This window comes from Equus quagga, chromosome 12 (genome assembly GCF_021613505.1).
Source record: "Equus quagga isolate Etosha38 chromosome 12, UCLA_HA_Equagga_1.0, whole genome shotgun sequence".
Classification (NCBI taxonomy): domain Eukaryota; kingdom Metazoa; phylum Chordata; class Mammalia; order Perissodactyla; family Equidae; genus Equus; species Equus quagga.
The window spans coordinates 80,901,261-80,918,469 of NC_060278.1; the positions used below are offsets into that span (position 1 = coordinate 80,901,261).

Consider the following 17,209-nt stretch of genomic DNA (forward strand, 5'->3'; position numbering starts at 1 on the left):
CCTTTGAAAAAAAATACATTTCTTTTTGGGTTTTTTTTTTCTATTGAAGGATTTTCAGAGGAGTCCATAACCCTTAAAAAAAAGGTTAAGAACCACTGCTCTATTAGAAATGAAATGTTGCTTTAAGCTTTGAAGATGTTTCTGGAAGCTTATTGATTTTCTGTTTGGTTTACTTTGAACTACTTGGAAGATAATTTGAAAATGGAGTTCCAAAGAACCTTAATCAGTCCTGTCTGTGGAATAAGTTGCAAATGTTGCATACTAAAAGTTAAAATACTATTTCAGATGGGATATGAAGTAGGTCCTGGGTTCTTAGGAAAGTAATCAGATGATTACACAACAAGAAAAACAGTATTCAGTTCAAAATGCAGCTGTGACTTCTGTTTTCTGTGTCTCAGTTTCCTCTATTTCAGTTCACTACCACTGTCCTTTTAGAACTCCAGAATTATATAAAAGCGTGACACAGTTCTGAGGGGAAGAAATGGACAACTGCATTCCTAAATTTTTTTTTAATGTATTCTATGAAACTGCTTGTTCTCTACTGTGGTTTTTCAGTGGAATAAACTGCTTCAGGAATAAAACGATATATTACATAGCTGTCTGACTGTCTTAGTCTGTTCAGGTTGCTATAACAAAATGCCATAGCCTGGGTGTCTTATAAACAACAGAAATTTCTCACATTTCTAGAAGCTGGGAAGTCCAAGATAAGGCACCAGCAGATTAGGTGTCTGGTGAGGTCCCACTTCCTGGTACATAGACAGTACTTTTTGCTGTGTCTTTTTGTTATATCTTCATATGGCAGAAGAGGTGAGAGAGCTGTCTGGGGCCTCTTTTATAAAGGCACTAATCCATTCACGAGGGTTTCACCCTCATGATCTAATCGCCTTCAAATACCATTGCAGTAGGGGTTAGGTTTCAGTACATGAATTGGAGGGGGACACAAACATTCAGTCTATAGCACTGACAATATGATACAGTAGAAAATCGATATTTTCCATATAACTAATTTGGTTTCTAAGTAACCAACTGCCATGTTAATTTTTTTCATTGATCTATTTATTTTCCACCCGAGATTAATTTTGCTTAATAGATTTACATTGCTTTTTTCAGGCTTCTCTGCTTGAGGTTTTTCTTCATAATTTTTTAATTATAAAAATCTGTAGGGGCTGGCCCTGTGGCCGAGTGGTTAAGTTCGCGTGCTCCGCTGCAGGCAGCCCAGTTTCATTGGTTCGAATCCTGGGCGCGGACATGGCACTGCTCATCAAACCACGCTGAGGCAGCATCCCACATGCCACAGCTAGAAGGACCCACAACGAAGAATATACAACTATGTACCGGGGGGCTTTGAGGAGAAAAAGGAAAAAAATAAAATCTTTAAAAAAAAAAAACTGTAAATGCACTCAAAAGTACAACATACTGCCATATGCCCAAAATTCAGATTCCACTATTAGCAAGATTTTGCCACGTTTGTTTCATTTATCCTTTTTTCTTTCACCTTTCTTTGCTAAGGTATTTTAAAGCAAATCCCAGGCATTTCTGTAGATATACTCAAATACACTTCTGTATGCATCTCTGAAAATTAGGATTTTTTTAATAGAACCAAAATGCCATTCTCACACCTAATAAGATTAACAGTTACTCCTTGGTATCATCTAATAGCTAGACCCCAATTGTCTGAAGAATATCTTTTTTTAGGGATGATTTGTTCACACTGAGCTTCACAGTCCACGGATCACATTTGGTCATTTTGTCTCTCGTGTCTGTTTTGATCTAGGGCAGTTCTTCCTCCCTCCCTCTCTCCCCTCCTTTTTCTGTATGTCATGAACTAGTTACAGGAACCGGGTCAGTTGTCCTGTGGAATTTCTTTCATTTGGGATTTGTCTGTTTGCTTCATTGTAGTGTCAGTTTGTTGCTCTGTTCCCTGTATATCCTACGAACAGAAGTTAGCTCTGGAGGCTCAATTAAAACCAGATTTAAATTTTTTGGCAAGAAGGCTTAGGAGGTGTTTAATGTTGCATTACATCCAGAGGCCTGTTGTGTCTAGCTACTTCACTTCTAGTGATGCTGAAAGATCCCACTGATGGTCATGTCAGTATCATTTATTTCATCCATTGTGGCAAACTGGTGATTTTCTTATTCTGTCATCTCTTCTACATTTATTAGCAGGAATTCTGTAAAGAAGACCTTTACCTCATCAGCTAGAGCTGTTTGGGGTTACCCTGAGACACGTTTTGTATGAGAGACTGCCAAATAATTTTATACTATTGTGTTCTTGATAAAAGATAATGAGTTTGAGTTAGAATAAATTGAATTGAGTTAATCTTTTGTTTTAATGAGTATTACAGTGAAATTCTGAGTACTACAGCAAAATGTGAATGATTGCTTTTCCTTTACAATTGAAATGTGTACTCCAATTGCCCTGAAGGTTAAAGATGGAGATATATAAAAGCCTTTTATAGACTACAATCAGGCAGTGGAGAGGAAAGAGCACTAGATTAGGGTTAAAAAATTGGGGGATTTCTGGAGTCAGTTTGGCCCAGCCCCTGAATGACTAATCTGTTCATCCTTCATAGACTGGGCTAAGCGTGTGTGTGTGTCCCTAAAGTATCATCATTGTTTTCATGAAATTGTGTGTAGTCTAAAGAAATCAAGGTTATGTGTTATAGAATTGTTTAATATCTTTAAAGGCAGGGAGAATTCTTTATTGAATGTCATTCTTTTTATTTAAATTGTACTTTATGGGAGAGAATCCTTTGATCATTGTTTTTCATAATACCTCTTGTTTAACTTTGTGTCTTCACGTTTTATTCATGACTGAATAAAGTCATGCTGAATAAAGCTTTATTTGTGTCCTGCTCCATCTTACCTTGAGGCGGTTTGTTTTTTTTTATTTTCTGAACTTGTGTATTCTGGGGAAAGTAGACTTGGATATCAAATGAAAATTGAACAGATGGGTGTTCTTAGCTTAGTGACCATCTCTGGAAAGCCTCTAATCATATTATTTGAGAATGCCATTAAAAGTATGTGCTAGTGTGATTTCTCCTTAGGCAAACTCTTGCTATGCTTATGCTGTTTATTTTAAAATACTGATACTTGGGTCTTTTTCTGAAAGATAACGAATGCCATTATAAAGAGATGCCTCAAAAGACCATAGATAAGATCAGTAGACTTATTTTTAGTCATTTGAGCTAAGCATAAAAGCTAATTATTTCTCATCGGGACTCTAAAATGGTTTTAGTGCTGAAAATTACATTTTCCTATCTGTTGAATTAAAGAGCTGCTTGTAAAACACCTACTGTGTGCAAGTCATTACACTAGGTGCTAAGTAGTAGGGTTGATTTGACTATTCGGATGAAGATAGAAAGTACATCTTTTTTCAAAGGAGCCTCTAGGAATTGTGTTTCAACTGTATTGCCTCCACTCTCTTTTAACACAGCCAGAAGCCCCTGTGTTTGGCTCCATTGTGCAGTTTTTGTCCTGTTTCCTTGTTTGTTAAGTGCCGTGTGGGCTAGAAAGTGGTGGAGCACAGAGATTAGTGGGGTTGACGCTCTGCTCTTTGGAGGCCACAAAGCTTGTACATTCTCTTTTCATCTTCTGTCAGAAACAAGGGTGGTTTTGTCTTTTTTTTAGGAATATTTGTGTTATTTCATCTAGTATGCTGCTTGGATTTACCGTCTTACGTTTATTCATGTCAATAAATATTTATTGGAGTATCTTTTAAGTGCCAGGTATTGTTCGGTCTGTATTTATGGAAATCCCATATCTTGTGGTAAGAAACTCTTGTTGCATAATTCCACTTCATTTAATGAAGTTCCTGTATAGTTCACCTCTGAATTTATTAGGTCTGAGGATGTAATTTTAATATTCTTCTTCTGACATTTTACATATGATCTGGCTTGAAAGTTCCCATAAAGCTGAAGAAAACTGGCTCCTCATGAGGAATTTCAGTGCTTTCTTCAGGCTACGATGGCTAACCACAAATGCAACAAAATCAGTGGAGCCTGCATTTAGATTCTGTTCAGACTAACTTCCAACTCTTAAAAACTCAAGCATATATTTTGCACAGTAAGTTACAAGTTTATTTTCATAAAGGGAAAAAAGAAGTAGGGTGATATAATGAAAAGCATGTAGAATTTAAGTTCTGGCCCTACTATTTGTTAACTGTGTGGCCTTGGTGAATCACTACTTCCCTTAGCCTCAAATGGGAGTAATTATAATGGAATGCTTCAGAGTTATTGAATTTATTATGATTGAATAACTTCAGAGTTAATTATGAGTGTAGTTTATTTCCTTTAATAAAGTGCTCTCCTAGTGGTTGTTGTTGTTGGGCAAGAGATGGGACAATGGAAAGAGTGAACACAAAGACAAACAATCTCTGCTACATCTCAGTTTTCTCCTTTTCATAAATATGAGACCAGTTATGCTGCCAACTTAGCCTAGCTGCCAAGCTGTGACTGGTTAGAGGTTCCATTCCAGTGGTGGTTAGATCATGTGGAAAATTGTGACTACTTAACGGCACTACATTCTTTCTTAAATTTTTAGGAAATTCTGGATATATCATTGCTGATGGTTGTCTTAAGTCAGTTCTTTTTTTCCTTTTTTTTTTTTTTTTTAAGATTTTCTTCCTTTTTCTCCCCAAAGCCCCCCGGTACATAGTTGTATATTCTTCGTTGTAGGTCCTTCTAGTTGTGGCATGTGGGACGCTGCCTCAGCGTGGTTGGAGGGGAAGTGCCATGCCCGCCCCCAGGATTCGAACCAACGAAACACTGGGCCGCCTGCAGCGGAGCGCGCGAACTTAACCACTCGGCCATGGGACCAGCCCCTCCTTTGTTTTTAAAACAGCTTTGTTGAGACATAATTTATATCCCGTATAGTTTACTCATTTAAAGTGTAGGATGCAGTGGCTTTTGGTATATTCACAGAGTTGTGCATCCATTACCACATCAGTTTTAGAACATTTTCCTTATCATTATCCCAAAAAGAAACCCTGCTGTCCTAGCCAATACTCCCCAGTCCTGCTGCCCCCCTCCCTGTTGTAAGTCTTCACTAATCTACTCCTTCTGTTTCTATAGATTTCCTTATGCTAGGCCTTTCATGTAAATGGGATCATATAATATGTGGTCCTTTGTGACTGGCTTCGTTTACCTAACATAATATTTTCATAGTCTATCCACGTTCTCTTTTTGTTAAATTAAGATTCTTAGAGGCACACTGACCTATCCTGTAGGAAGAAGAGATGAAGTTACTTTTTTTTTTTTAATAAAGAAAGTTAACTGGTGTCCCATGACTGGTTGCCATTCACAAATGATGGGAAAAGCCCTATAAACAGTTACGATAGCTACAAACCAAAGAATGGTGTTCCAGTATACAATGTGGAAAAAGATTCATGTCCCATCATTCTTTTTAGCTGAACTTGTGTACATGAATAATGTCATGACTGTTGGTATATCTTTCAATAGAGATAATAACAACATGTAACTCTCTGGGACTACTGTAACTAAAACTGTTGCACCACTGTCATTTTTATTTGCTATTTTCCTTTTATAACTTATTTTCCTGCTGAGTGTTCTGTGTAACTCAGACATACTATATAATGCCTGTGGTTGCATGCTACATGTTACATGCTAAGGTCTGTCACATTCTACATTTTTTATTTTTATGTGAGCTTGATGAGTTAAATGCTAGGTATTTTATTTGGGGATAACCAGTGATTGTGTATTAGTATAAGTAAGTTGTTGGAAACAGGATACATAGAAGTACAGTCCTCAGAGCATATTACCCCCAAATTTGTGGATGTAGTTAAAAAAAAAAAAAAAGCCAGCCTTTTGACTTTGAAAAACTCAGCCTTTCTGTGTCTCAGGTTCTTTGTCTGTAAAGTGGGGCAGTGAGACTGTGATACTTAATTAGTACTGACAGTTTTTAACTCTATGGTCCTGTGAAGGTAATTGGTAAATGTATTACTGATGGTCCCAGACTATTTCCTACATCACATTAAGAAGATTGCATTGTAATGTTGGATTCCCTGGTTCTAGGCAGTTACCTAATGTGTCATGACGGAAGGCTAACATATGTATAGTATTAGCAGAAATCATATTTTTATGAACTAGAATTAAGATCCATGTTCTGATATTCCAAATGCTCTGTTAATACAAAATGATTTAAAATAGTACTCCCCTAGGACTTCTGTATATTAGCTAGATGGGTTCACCTGTTAGTGATAGAAAACCCAAAACAAGAAGTCATTTAAAACAAGATTAAAATTTCTCACTCATGTAAAAGTTGGCACAGGTCTGGTATGGAGCTTTATGGCATTATGGACCTTTTACCAATTATCCCCTTTTCCCTCTTAGCACTCTACCCACCTCTTGGGTGTAAACCATATCCTTATTGAGCAGGATGTTGGAATACACATTATAGGGACCAGGATGGAGAAGGGGATGAAGCAGGAGGAAGAGGGCACCTTTGGTGCTCTCTTAAGCATGATTCCTGGATACTTCCATGTGCATCCATGGCACTGGCCAGAACTGAGACATGTGGTCACGCACAGGTGCAAGGAAAGCTGGGAAGTGTGGCCATGTGCCCAGCTAAAAATTCTAATTATAGTGGAAGAGAGGGAAAAATGATACTGGGGGGTGGGGAGTCTCTACTACAACCTGGTTAATGATAAACAAAAGGGAACACCAAGGGGCGGAGCCGGGGCCAACTGGTTAAGTTCTTGTGCTCCGTTTTGGCAGCCCAGGGTTTCACGGGTTTGGATCCTAGGCGTGGACATGGCACTGCTCATCAGGCCATGCTGAGGCAGCTTCCCACATAGCAGAGCCAGAGGGACCTACAACTAGAATATACAACTATGTATTGGGAGGGCTTTGGGGAGAAGAAGAAGAAAAAAGAAAGAAGATTGGCAACAGATGTTAGCTCAGGTGCCAATCTTTAAAAAAAATAAAATAAAAGGAGCACCAAGAGGCACTTGCCATTATATCTCTTCCTCTAAAGAAGGAGGGTTCTGTGTTTCTGGTAGCTGATATTGGTTCTCTAAATGGAAATGTCGTTTTAGAAGAGAAGAGCTGACATTGTAATGGAAACGTCTCTTAAGAATATGTCATTCTCTTTTGTGTAATTGGGTTAATGCATGGGATCTTCCAAGGGAGAACTACTAGATATATTTCCTGGTTTGAATTCATGACTTGATATTGTGATTTATGAGGCAGCTTCTTGGGAGCTTAGTTAGTGTGAATTTTTCCCACTAAACCCAGTAGCCCCTGGGAAAACTGATCAAGCAGAGAATAGACCCAATCCTAGATGTAGTGACTTTACTGGAACATAGACTTTGTAAGGCTTCATCTGACCTGAACCACCCATCTCCCATTTCTCATCTTGAAGTGGGGAAAAAAATCACAGGTTTTTATAGTCTTTAATATATTCATCTATAAAATCAAAATAATAGTGCTTTGCGTAATGAAGCTTAGTAGTGGTCTTGTAAAATGTTTTTATACAGGAAAGAGCTTCCAGGGCTAGTGATATGGCAAGCCTCGACTCTTAAAAACCTATTTAGAGGTGAATTATTCACTGTTCTGGAGTGATTATGACCTTTTCAGAATTTTTGAAAACACAAAACTAGCAGAACCAGACTCACTCTCCAGAATATTGAAATAACGTTTTATCTGTGCCACTGTCTCAGCTGTTCCATTGTCTGCCTGAAATCATCTTAAGGATGAAGTCTTCCCATATCTTTTTTTTTTTTTTGAGGAAGAGTAGCTCTGAGCTAACCTCTGCTGCCAATCCTCCTCTTTTTGCTGAGGAAGACAGGCCCTGAGCTAACATCCGTGCCCATCTTCCTCTACTTTATATGTGAGATGCCTACCACAGCATGGCTGGCCAAGCGGTGCCATGTCTGCACCCGGGATCCCAACTGGTGAACCCTGGGACGCCAAAGCGGAACATGCGACTTAACCGCTCTGCCACCGGGCCGGCCCCCCCATATCTTTCTTAAAAGAACAAGGTGATCCCAGTAGACAAAGGAGGGACTTTGAGGCCTTTCTTAGGACTATAATACGTAGAAATTTAAGATAATTATCACCAGTGTCAAACTACCAGGCAGCCTGCACACTTTGCTGGATTCATAACTATTTGAGGTTTGCTGAGTTAGTCATAAGCGTCTTAGATGCTGTTTTATGGCTTTATAATTCTTCTCCTACAAAATTAAGATCCAAAAGCTGATAGGCTTTTGAGTTACACCGATTAGCCGTCTGGAAGTTGTTGTTGAAGAAATGTAGCTAAACTAATGCCCGTTTCCTAAAATTCCTTACTCTGACTCACTTCAGAAAGGAGTCCACTTGTGGCCCAGGCTCAGAGATTTGAATCTGAACCAGAGTGGCCCAAGGAGATGTGGCCCAGGCCCAAATTATGCCTGACTCAGGAAAATTCGGACACCAACCCCAATGCCAACCTCGCACCAAAGAACGAAAAGAGACCTTGATGATGACAAGCACTGACTATATGCCAGGCATACCCCCCCAGAGACAGATGTTGTAACTGTCCTCATTTTACACACGAGGAAAATGAGACTTGCCTACAGTCCTGGTTTGGGAAGTGGCTAAGCTTGAGTCTGCACTTAATGCCTGGCATCTTTCGTGGAGCCCACTTTAACTGCCGTGGAGGCCTCTGATTTACCCCCATTTCCTGGCTGATGAATTTCTAAACCACAGAGACATTGTTTTCTCTCATTTTAAAGGCAGTACAACAACAGAATCTTCTATTTTTCATTTGTTAGCCTGTTCTTGTTTTACCTCTTTAGAAGTGCTTGTGGTTTACTAAACTTCCTTGTTTCAGTTTTAGTACCTGCAACTTATGCCTTCTAATCTTTCCTCTTCAGGAATTCTGAGCTCTTTTAGGAGTCCTGAAAAACAGGTACGTTTTCTGGTAATTGAGAATTCACCAGTAGAGTCCTGTAATTAATGTGCTCAACGCAGAACCCTCAAGAATAGGAGGTAACCTATCGAGGTTTATAGAGGGCCCTCTTGCCACTTCTCCCACAGTAATTTAACAAGGTCTAGAGACTGCACCTTCCCCGGGGTTCAGGGTTTGAATTAGAGTCAGCTCAACAACTTAACTTAATTGTGTGCTACAATTTAGGAAAGGGGGTTCATATGCAAAGGAAATTTAGTGTCTTCTAATAACCTTTTGTATACTTGAATTTAGTTAAGTTACCCTGTCTGTAAACTGAACAAAACTCAAGTCCTTTAATTTAAAAACAAATTAATCTTTCATGACTACTCCATTAAACAAGTTTTGTTGATTTCTGTCTGATACCCTGTGCATTTCCAAGGAGTTACAACTTTTATTGTTGATTTATTTTTCAAAAGGCTATCTGCCTTTTGAAGATAAAAGATTTTTGAACCCTGATATCTTAAAAGAATTTCCGGTAGCTAAGTACCAGAGAAGATTATAAAAGACTGGGAATGCAGAGGAAACTTCTGAAATCTAGGTGGCAGAGACTGGAGCACTTTGAAGGAAGTGAGGTAGTGGTATTAGCCAGGAGTGGCAGCTTAGGTACAGGCACAAAACATCTCAGTGTAGGATCTCTACCCAAGGTGCTGCATTTGGGGGTCGGGATCTCTACACGTACAGAAATGCAACCTTACCTTTCTCAGGGATAACCGGGGCCTAGGAAAAGCTTGCTGACCAAAGCTCACAAGATTGCCAATTTATAGATTGGTTATGAAAAATAGAGTTTTCAGGTGAACTTGAACGTTGACTAGGCATGAGTTGGTAAGTCACTTGGGGAAAACAGAATTAAAATCAGTATATAACTTCGGTGGATTTAGAGCTAGAAGAAAGAAATATAAGTGGTTTTAAGAAGAGTTTCTCTGCTAAACTTGAAGTATTCTTCCCTGGCATAGGGATGCTTTGTGGGGGATCTAAGTGTTTGACATTCACTGATGCGCTCTGGATACGGCAGGAAATGCGTGCTTAATTCTATACATATAGTCTGTGCTTCTCTACAGACAAACATCTACTAACACCTCCTCCCTTTACATCCTTTAGTACCATTGTCTCTACCAGGTTTTATGTGCGCATGTAGACAAATATTGGTCAAATACGTTACTGATTTTTTACTTTAAATTCAAAAGATACAAAAGGATATATTCATATATAATGAAAAGACTGTCCTCTCTAGGGTCCTCATCCGCTCACCAAAAGCAGCTCATGTTATCAATTTCTTGGATATCCTTCTGGGGATAGTTTATGCATATTGAAGCAAATTCATGTATTCTTTATAGTAGTGAAATCTACCAAGTCCAACTAATAATAGATGTGTTTGCAGTTTCATTGGCCTCACATTGTGCAGAGCCGTCAGCTACGGGCCTACCTGCAGAGACTCCACATCTACCTCTGACTGCTAATACAGACATAGAACCTGCCATGTAATGCTCTTAGACTCAGGTTATTTCAGTAGGGCCAGGTACTGGCCAGTCCAGTGAGGCTACACTGTGGCTCAGCAGCTGAACCTCAGTCACAGGTCTGCGGGAATCATCTCTTCTTTAATTGGTCCAAGTGAACAGGGGTGTATCCTGGTTTTCTCGTATTTATAGTTTGTTCTTGAGACTATCTTTGATTATGTTAGAAAACAAAAAGATTGTATCCTCTAAAGCATGGACTGTGTTTGGGCACAGTCCTGTTTGGGCGGGGTCTTAAGAGATAACTTGCCAATTTGCTATTTTGTTGTCACAAAGATAAGCTAGAGATCAGCTGGTCCAAAACAAAAGTTATGTTTGGTGATATGTATTTTTCATAATTATTTTAGGTGATATATAAGTAAAAAGCTCATATAGAAAGTCACTATGTTTAGTTGCCTTGGTGTATATCTCACAGCTAGGTTTTGTTGGAGTGCTCACTGCTCAGAGCTGAGTGTTCTATGGGTGCTTTATTTAGATTTATTTTTATGCAGATAGTTGCACCTGCCCTAAAAATTTTTCCCAGGTTAGGCTCCAAAATAAATATACAAAAAGCAGTAGCTTTTCTCTATGCCAGGAATAACCAGCTTAGAAAATATAATGAAAAAAAAAGATCTCCTTCATAATAACAACAAAAATATATATAATAACTGGGAATAAATTAAGGAAAATTATAAAACCTATATGAATAAAGTTATACAAATCTACGGAGAGGCATAAAATAAGATTAGAATAAATGAAAGACGTATCATGTGCCTCGATATAAAGACCCATTCTCCCTAAAATAAGCTATAAATTTAATATGCTTTCAGTCACCTTCCCAACAGGATTTTTTTAACTTCATCTGAAAAAAGATTGTCTAAGAATAGCCTTGAAAATATTAAAAAGGAAGAATAATGATGGAAATATCGCTCTATTGTGTATGAATTGTTGGTATGCTAAAGTTATATTAAAATAAAACTTTGAGCGCTGATGTGGGTCATCATAGACGGAAAAAAAGGAATAGACTACAAAATCCAGAAACAGACCCAGGCATATGTAAAAAGTGACTCTGAAACAGGTGCAATTTTAAGACAGTGGAGAAAGGATTTTATGAATCTTATTGGAAGAAATGACTAACCACTTGAAAAATAACTTTAGGTCTTTTTTCCATGCCACAGATTCAAGATGGATTAAACATTTAAATTTAAGATGCAAAACCATGTAAGTATTAAGAATATAAGTATTTCTGTCATCTGGTGTGGGGAAATCAAAGATAGAAGCCATAAAGCAGGGGCACAAACTCAGTGCCAACAGGGCCAAGGCAGGAAATTGAATCATTTGCGTATGCTGGGTAGAAAACAAAATCATGCAATCCTCCTTTTCTCTTATTTTGATTTTTTGATAGAGGTAAAAATGTTTATCTTCTTTGAGAAAAATAACAGCATGAGCACAACAATAAGTGACCACCGACATTTGGTTCAGAGTTTGGGAGTGGTGGGGGTGACAGAAATTGTGACAAATGAAAGCGTGCTGACCTAGGTCCAGAGGTGCACTCACACTAGTCTGTAAGACTGTCCCTTGCTCTCGTCCCATTTGTACAGCAACATGGCAGCTTGGAGGCCCCAAGCCCTCTCAGGCTATTGTTGCCATGCAAGAATGAAGCTCAGAGTTATCAGATCTTCTGATCTTTTTCCATATAAAGCTGGAAATTGCAAGTTTTAGGTTGAATCTCTCAAATTTAAACTGTTCTCTCAACTTTTAAAACTTTGTATAGGGCAAGCAAAACATATTCACAAGGCCAAATTCAGCCCATAGGCCTTGAGTTTGTGAACTCTGCTGTGTAGTTTTGGTTTTGGTTTTAGAACTATGGTTACCTTTTAAATGAGTTCGGATGCTTTCCATCTTTCTTTTTTTTTTTTTTGGTCTATACTCTGGATCAGTTTATAAAGCAGAGAAATTATCTGTACACGTTTAGATGGAGTTCCATCTCCATTGCTGTCAGGGTCTGAGGCCTTTTTTTGAAGACAGAGTTCCATATTTTTAGGATTTCTTCTAGAGCCAGTTTTTGTTATTTATATTCCTATAAAATCATACATTTAATCTAGGTTTAAGTGAATTCTCTTACAGATTTTTCTGTTTTAACCTTGGCCTATCAATATTTTTTTATCTCATTCTTAGTATTTTCTTGGTAGGTTGGTTGGTTGATATCATTTCTTTTCTGGATTTTTTTTTTTAAGATTTTATTATTTTTTCATTTTTTCTCCCAAAGCCCCCCAGTACATAGTTGTGTATTTTTAGTTGTGGGTCCTTCTAGTTGTGGCATGTGGGATGCCGCCTCAGCCTGGCTTGATGAGTGGTGCCATGTCCGCGCCCAGGATTCGAACTGGTGAAACCCTGGGCCGCCGAAGTAGAGCGTGGGAAATTAACCACTCGGTCACGGGGCTGGCCCCTTGTTTGTTTTAATTCATCTATTTTTGTTTGACCTTTATTAATTCCTTCTTATGGTTTATTTTGTTTGATTCATTATTTTCCCGACTTCTAAAGTGAATTCTTCTGTTCGTTTATTGTCATAATTCTTTTTACATTGATAATACAAGTATTGAAGATTATTAATTTTTCTCTCAGTACAAGGCTTTTTCCCACCAAAGTGATTAATTTGTAAGTGTTCTGTGATTTGTTTTGGCTACCTCCTGGATCTAAGTCATTTCAAAGATTATTTTTTGAATTTCCAAGTAGTTAGTTTTCTTTTTTTTTATTTTATTTTTTTTTAAAGATTGGCACCTGGGCTAACAACTGATGCCAATCTTTTTTTTTTTTTTTTTTCCTGCTTTGTCTCCCCAAACGCCCCCCCACCCCCGTACACAGTTGTATATCTTAGCTGCAGGTCCTTCCAGTTGTGGGTAGTTTTCTTTTATCGTCTTACTGTTGAGTTAATTTTGTTGCATTATGGTCACAGAACATGGCCTATTTCTACTCTTTTGAATGTTCTTTATGACATAATAAACAATCAGTATATCTAAAAGTAGATATTCCAGATTCATTTGAAAAGAATGTTTTCTCTGTAAGATACAAAGTTCTAAACATGTATTTATTATTTGTTAATGGTACTGTTTATATTCTCTCTCTTTTTTTTTCAACTACTGATCTGTTAAATTCTAAGAGAGGTATGTTAGGCTCCCACCATGGTTATGTTTTTACCAGATTCTGTGTTTCTAATAAACTTTGCTTCTATATTTTAATGTTATATTAAGTAAAGTTTCATATCTGTTATATCTTATTTGGTAATATATAGCTCTAATTTTTTTAATCACTATAAAACATCATTGTTCTATATAACTTTTTTTTTCCTTCATTTCTACCTGTTTTGAAACTGGCACTCCTACTTTCTCTTTGATAATATTTGCCCTCTATATTTTTGTCCATTTTCTTATTGTCACCCTCATTTAAAAATTTCTCTGAGTCATTTTAAATGTTTTCTTATAAACAGCATATAGCTGATTATTGTTTTATGTAGTCTTAGAGTCTCTCTCTCTTTTTTTTTTAAAGATTGGTACCTGAGGTAACATCTGTTGCCAATCTTTCTTTTTTCTTCTTCTTCTCCCCAAAGCCCACCAGTACATGGTTGTATATTCTAGTTGTAGGTCCTTCTTGTTGTGGCATGTGGGATGCCACCTCAGCATGGCTTGATGAGCGGTGCCATGTCTGCGCGCAGGATCCAAACCGCTGAAACCCTGGGCCGCCAAAGCGGAGTGCGCGAACCTAACCACTCGGCCATGGGGCTGGCCCCAGAGTCTCTTTAAATTGGGGGATTTAAGACATTCATTTTTCTTAAATTAACTTTAAATCTTGTTCCTACCATTTTATTTTACATTTCTTTCATTTGCTTTCTTATGACTATCCTCGCCCTTTTTTCCTTTCTAGATTTTACTGAAATTATCTTTCTTTGCTTTGTTTTCCCCCTTCCTAATGACAAAAGTTAATACATCCCATTTGTGGCTCGCTACATTTTAACACACATATTTGTTGTTTGATTTATTTGTTTTTTTTTTTGTAGATGCTTTTTATCAAGTTCAGGATGTTTATCAAATTTATGAAGTTCCCTTCTATTCCTGTATTTCTAGGAGTTTTTATAATGAATGGGTGTTGAATTTTGTCAAATGCTTTATTTTGAATCAGTTGATATGATCATTTGTTAGTTTCTTCTTTAGCCATTTAAGACAGCGGATTACATTGATTTTTTTGAATATGAAACCTACTTTGCATCCCTAGTATAAACCTCACTTGGTCATAGTGTAAAATTCCTTTTATAAGTTGTTGAATTCTACTTGCTGATATTTTGTTAAGAATTTTTGTGTCAGTGTTCATGAGACACCATCCTTAACTGGTCTGGCTATCAGGGTAGTATAGTAGTCCCCCTTAACCATGGTTTTGCTTTCTGTGGTTTCAGTTACCTGCAGTCAAACAGGGTCCAAAGATATTAAATGGAAAATTCCAGAAATGAACCATTCATAAGTTTTAAATTGCATGCTGTTCTGATTAGCATGATGAAACCTTGCACTGCCCTGCTCCATCCTACTTGAGATATGAATCATCGCTTTGTCCAGCATATCCACACTGTTCACACTACCCTCCTGTTAGTCACTTAATAGCCATCTCGATTATTAGATCTACTGTCTTGGTAGCACAGTGCTTGTGTTCAAGTAACCCTTATGTTACTTAATATTGGCCCCAAAGTGCATGAGTAGTGATGCTGGCAGTTCGGATATGCCAAAGAGAAGCCATGAAGTCCTTCCTGTAAGTGAAAAGGTGAAAGTTCTCCACTTAAGGAAAGAAAAAAATTGTGTGCTGAGGGGCTGGCCCCGTGGCCGAGTGGTTAAGTTCGCGCGCTCTGCTGCAGGCAGCCCAGTGTTTCGTCAGTTCAAATCCTGGGCGTGGACATGGCACTGCTCATCAGACCACGCTGAGGCAGCGTCCCACATGCCACAACTAGAAGAACCCGCAACAAAGAATACACAACTATGTACCGGGGGACTTTGGGGAGAAAAAGGAAAAAATAAAATCTTTAAGAAAAAAAAAAAAATTGTGTGCTGAGGTTGCTAAGATCTGTGGTAAAAATGGATCTTCTATCTGTGAAATTGTGAAGAAGGGGAAGGAAATTCATGCTAGTTTTGCTGTCACACCTCAATACGTATGTATGAAAACGCATAGTGTATATAGGGTTTGGTACTATCCATGTGTGGATGTTTTTAAGCATCCACCAGGGGTCTTGGAATGTATCCTCCATGGATAAGGGGGGACTACTGTATATTGGGAGAGGTGGTGGTAGTTTCTGTTTTTTGAGGAATTCGTCTATTTTATTTCTGTTGCTAAATTTATGTGTGTATATCCTTATTATCCTTTTGATGTCTGCAGCATCTGTAGTGATATCTCTTGTTTAATTCTTGATATTGGTAATTTGTGTCCTCTCTTATCATTCTTGCTAGATGTTTGTAAATTTTATCAATCTTTTCAAAGAACAAAGCTAGCTTTTTGTTTTGTTGATTTTCTCTATTGTTTCCCTGTTTTCAATTTCATTGATTTCTTCTCTTTATTATTTCCTTCTTTTTGCTTAACTTGGGTTCATTTTACTCTTTTGCTAGATTCTTGATGTAGGAGCTTAGATTATTGATTTGAGATTCTTCTTTTCTAATGTATTCATTTTAGTGCTATGAATTTCCCTCTGGGCACTGCTTTACCTATAGCCCACAAATGTTGATATGTTGCATTTACATTTTCAATCAATTTACTGTGTTTTTTTAATTTCCCTTAAGACCTCTTTTTGATTCATGCATTATTTAGAAGTGTGTTGATTAGTTTTAAAGTATTTGGAGATTTTCCTGTTACCTTTCTGTTATTGATTTCTAGCTTGATTCTGTTGTGTGTGGGAACATATTCTATATAACTTCAATTTTTAGAAATTTGTTGAGGTTTGTTTTATGATCTAGGATATGGTCTATCTTGTTATATGTGCCATGGGCACTTGAAAGAATGTATTCTGATTTTATTAGGTAGAGTGTTCCGTAAATTTTGGTTACAATCTATTGGTTAATGTGTTGCTGAGTTTTTCTTTATGCTCCTAATTTTCTATCTAGTTGTTCCATCAATGGTTGAGAGAGGCTATTGAAGTCTCCAAGTATAATGGTGAACTAGACTATTTCTCCTTTGTCTGATATTAATATTTTTTTGATGTTAATATAGCCACTGTCATTTCTGATGAGAAATCTGCTCTCTTTCAAATTGTTTTTCCCCTAAGGTACTATACATTTGTCTCTTATTGCTTTCAAGATTTTTTTTCCCTTGTCTTTAGTTTTTAAGAAGTTTGACTAGGATGTGTCTAGGTGTAGATTTCTTTGGGTTTATTCTTTTTGCTCAGCTTCTTGAATTTGTACAGTTATGTCTTTTGCAAAATTTAGGAAGTTTTTATTCATTTCTTTGACTACTTTTTCAGCTCTGCCCTCTTTCTCTTCTCCTTCGAATTCAATGGCATGGATGTTAAATTTTTTATTGTAGTCCACTTATCTCTAAGGCTCTGTTCATTTTTCTTCAGTCTATTTTCTCTCTGTTGTTCAGATTGGGTAGTTTTCTATTCTTCTTCTTTTTTTTTAATTTTATTTTTTTCCTTTTTCTCCCCAAAGCCCCCTGGTACATAGTTGTGTGTTCTTAGTTGTGGGTCCTTCTAGTTGTGGCATGTGGGATGCTGCCTCAGCATGGCTTGATGAGTGGTACCATGTCTG

The 17,209-nt window shown here is 37.6% G+C and overlaps 1 protein-coding gene across 1 annotated transcript in view; it reads left to right on the forward strand.

The window, feature by feature from the left end:
- The first annotated feature begins 11,638 nt into the window (after positions 1–11,638).
- RNF24 (ring finger protein 24) overlaps positions 11,639–17,209 on the forward strand; it is a 54,291-nt gene continuing 48,720 nt past the window's right edge. Inside the window, exon 1 of the mRNA XM_046679072.1 lies at positions 11,639–11,657. The gene's annotated coding sequence lies outside the window, so the exon portion shown is untranslated. The remainder of the gene's footprint in view (positions 11,658–17,209) is intronic.